The sequence below is a fragment of the Rhagoletis zephyria genome, unplaced genomic scaffold (genome assembly GCF_001687245.7).
Source record: "Rhagoletis zephyria isolate East Lansing unplaced genomic scaffold, Rhagoletis_zephyria_1.1 Rzeph_scaffold_00162, whole genome shotgun sequence".
NCBI classification, from domain to species: domain Eukaryota; kingdom Metazoa; phylum Arthropoda; class Insecta; order Diptera; family Tephritidae; genus Rhagoletis; species Rhagoletis zephyria.
In genome coordinates, this window is record NW_016157246.1 from 372,276 (window position 1) to 376,821 (window position 4,546).

General features: G+C 25.8%; 1 protein-coding gene and 1 pseudogene across 1 annotated transcript in view; both read right to left on the bottom strand.

Annotated features, from left to right (window-relative positions):
- Window positions 1-4,546, bottom strand: part of ap (apterous) — a 379,716-nt gene that overhangs the window by 341,827 nt on the left and 33,343 nt on the right. The gene's annotated exons all lie outside the window — the stretch shown is intronic.
- LOC108355317 (jerky protein homolog-like) lies at window positions 2,773-4,282 on the bottom strand (annotated as a pseudogene).

The following is a 4,546-nucleotide window of genomic DNA, read 5'->3' on the forward strand; positions in this document are numbered from 1 at the left end:
AGGTACTAAATTTAATAACCCTTAATTTGATATATCGCCCTGTTTATAACAATGAACGCATTCCAAAGATAATACAAGCCAAAATTTCATTCTCAAAATTCATACACTTTGATTCAATTGCGCGGGCTAAAGATACATTTTAAATTAATCTTTCTTGGCCAATAACAATTGGCTTAGACCTAAGATATCATAATATTACTATTACAATACGGTCAAATGCCTTTTATTTTCCCCCATACATAATCGACCCAGCCTAATATACATACAAAACCCTCAATACAAATCGAATTCGATAGCGTAAAAAAAATATTCATATTTTTTTGGACTTATCAAATTTTCTGTGACTACTTTGGACTTAGCAAATTTGCACATCACGGAATAAAACGGGTAGAAATAAAACAAGTAGTTAGATCCTTTCAGAAACGGTGCATTTTCAATTTTCCTTGCTTCCTGCATCAAAAATTAATTGTTCATGAAAAGTGGACTTAGCAACATTTCACTCTAAGCTAGCGATTTGAACTCCGTCAGACATAACTTCAAAATGATAATATGAAATTTCGATCTTCCTTTTACTTGTCCTCAACGCGTTTAAAGAAAACAATCTCCTTCATTACTCCTGCATTACTTGTCAACTAGTTTCAAGCTAGCTTTTTGTAGCTAACAACAAGTTATATATTTTATAGAAATCCCGCAAAAAAGCTAACTACAACTGGGTTATTTTTTATCAATTGATAATTTTTTTCTGCAGGCCAGATCCGTATGTACTATTTAAATTTAAAGAAATAAAAAATTTTAAAAGTTAAGTTATTGGGATAATTTATGTCGCTATCAATAAATTTTTGCAATAATCTTATCAACCGTTATGTTAAACCTATCAAAAGTTTAACCCATCAACTCGAACCAGAACGGGTCTTTTTGACCCACTGTTTAAAAATATGGCTTATAGATGGGCCACATAATTATTTATAATAGAAATATATATATTAATTAAATATTTATATACATATATATATAATATAGAAACGGAATATATATAATATATATTAATAAATTAAATATTATATGTATATATATAATATATATAAAAGTTACTTCTCAATAAAATATATATTAATATGTAGTTATCAGTATATTTAGTATTTATATTAATAATATTTATTAAATATACATGCAGGTATGGCTACTAATTATTAAATATAAATAAAACCCTCTTCATTTCTATAAATCTGTTAATTTAAAATATATTTATTTCTATAAAGAAATATTTTATATAAGATATTTATATATATAAACAATTAAATATTTATATTTATATATATGTAAATATAAATATTTATATGTATATATATATACATACAAATATATTTATATTTATATATATGTAAATATAAATATTTATATGTATATATATATACATACAAATATATTTATATTTATATATATGTAAATATAAATATTTATATGTATATATATATACATACAAATATATTTATATTTATATATATGTAAATATAAATATTTATATGTATATATATATACATACAAATATATTTATATTTATATATATGTAAATATAAATATTTATATGTATATATATATACATACAAATATATTTATATTTATATATATGTAAATATAAATATTTATATGTATATATATATACATACAAATATATTTATATTTATATATATGTAAATATAGATAGAAAAATTAAAAATTTAAATTTTAATATTTATATAAATAAAAAAAAAAATCAATTAATATTAATCTATAAATTTAATAAAACTTAAAAAAAAATAAATTTCGATTAATATTAATTTATAAATTTAATTAAAAATTTTTAAAATTTTATTAAATTTATAAATTTAATAAAATTTAAAAAACAAATAAAATTTAATTAATATTAATCTATAAATTAAATAAGAATTAAAAAAAAAATTAATTTTATTAAATTTATTTAATAAATTAAAATAAATATTTTTATTAAGTTTTATTAAATTAGTTATTATAATTACTAATAAATTTTATTTAAATGTTAATAAATTTTTATAAAATATTTTTAAAATTTTATTATTTAAATAAAAATATTATAGTTATAGTTTATTATTAATTATTTATTAATTAATATAAATAAAATAAAAAAATGTTTATTAAAAAAATGGTTTTTTATTATATTTTTATAAATATGACTAAATATGATAGGGGGTCTGTTTATTTGTAGGGAGGAAATACTAATTGATTTTCTTTAAATAAAAGTTAATTTTTACATAATATTACTAAAGTTTTATTATTTATATGATAATATATTTAATAATATAATTTATTATTAATTATTTTATAAATATATATAGATAAATAAAAAAATGTATATTAAAAAAAATGGTTTTTTATTTTATTTTTATAAATATAAATAAATATGATAGGGGGTCTGTTTATTTGTAGGGAGGAAATACTAATTGATTTTATTTAAATAAAAGTTAATTTTTACATAATATTACTAAAGGTTTATTACAGTGCGCTCGGGATAACGTCAACTAATTAAAACCGCGAGTGTTGACATTTATCAAATTGTTGACGTTTTTGAATGTGCCAATTTAAAGCCAAAATTTAGTTAATACTGTAGGTTAAAGCGTTTTTATTGCTCGGAAAATAAAATCAGACATAAAGCAAATCCAGAGAAAAACAAAAAAAGGTTTCCAACCTAAATACATAAAACAAAAAAAAAATATTTTACATGAGATCATGGCATACATACATATGTATCTATTCTTAAAAGAAATCTGTTATTTTTTTCTGCTGTTTTTTCCGCTCCAATAATTGAAATACAGCCTTCTCCCTTAGACGTCTTAACACATTTAGATCATCTTGCGAAACATTATCGCATCCGGCCCAATCCTAAGCCCGGTTAAAAATTTCTATGGCTTCGCTTGGCTTTACTGTTTGTAGATTTTCATCCACATCGTAAGCGTCATCATCGGACACTTCTAACTCCTCATTTGGTCCCGACCCAGTAACATCATCCAACAAAATATCTTGATTCCACTCCTCAATGGATGGCACTGTCAACCTATAAAAAATATTAAAACTATGTCTGATAGTGTCCCTAAAATGGCTTAAGAAAAACGACAAACCTGAGGATTTAATTCATTAAGCACATCAACTGCGCGCGTCATTAGTAGCTGAAGCTGCGAATCCATATTTGCTTTCAGAATGCTCAATGGAATATTTTCCTCTGGATCTTCCTCAGTTTCCGTGAAACTCAAAAGATTTTTCCAGCATTTAGCCATAGTGTCTGTACTGACTTTATTCCATGCGATCTCTAGAAACGTAACAGCATCCTTTAATGTTACTGTTTTCATTGAACTGACTAAATCTGAATTTTTTGCCGCCATCATGGCTAAAAGACTTGTTCTATAGTAAAGCCTCGTTATCTTAATTGCATTTTGGTCCATTGGCTGGATTAGTGGGGTCACATTTGGCGGAAAAAACATTGCAATTATGTTTCCATCCTCTGTTTTAAGCTCCAATTCACTTGGATGAGATGGAGCATTATCTATTAGAAGAAGTGCTTTAACTGGCAGATTCTTTTTTGAAAGAAACTCTGTTACCTAAAAATAGAGAATTTTAATTGTTAAAAATTATGTCTATTCTGCCACATAAGAAAAATTTTAACCTGCGGCACAAATGATTTATGAAACCAATCGCGAAAAATAGTTGATGTCATCCATGAGGACTTGGAACTTGTGTACTCAGTAGGGCAGTTGAAATTTTAAAAAACGCGCTGATTTCTAGCTTTTCCAATTACTAGCAGTTTGAGATTGTGATTTCCGGATGCATTAGCACAACATAAAAAAGTGATTCGTTGTTTTTCCGTCTTCATTCCCGGAGCACTCTTTTCGGCACTTGATACATAAGATTTGTCTGGCAAAATTTTCCAGAACAAGCCAGATTCATCAGCATTGTACAATTGATCGTGACATAGACCCATTTCTTCGATTTTTGCTTTTAGAGTTGCTTTAAATGGATCAACAAGCTGAGGCTGTGAAGAAAGCTTTTCTCCAGATATTTTAAGAAGTCGAATGCCAAATCGTTTCTTAAATCCTTGCAGCCACCCATCACTTGCGTTAAAAGCTGAATCTTTTTCTTTTAGTTTTAGATGAATCTCTTTAGCTTTTTCCTTCAGCGCTAATGCATTTATAGGATAATTTCTTTCCCGCTGCTTAATAAACCAACGGTACAAACATTTATCCATTTTGGGCAGCTCTGATGCTCTTACCCAGCAAAAAACACCATTACCACAGAAACGAAAGTGGAAACGAGCTAGGCAATGGGAATCGCTTACCCTTTCGCTTCAAGAAGGCCTTATTTTAACATGGGCATGTCATTGGAGGTAAGCCCTTACCCGCAGCATTACCTTCAAACGAAGGGAGAACGCATGGATAAACAGAATCCAGAGAAGCGAACAAAGAATGCCTTACAGAGAAACTAATGTAGAATGCCTAGATAAGTACATACTTATTTATATTAAATTGAAATCAGAAAATGT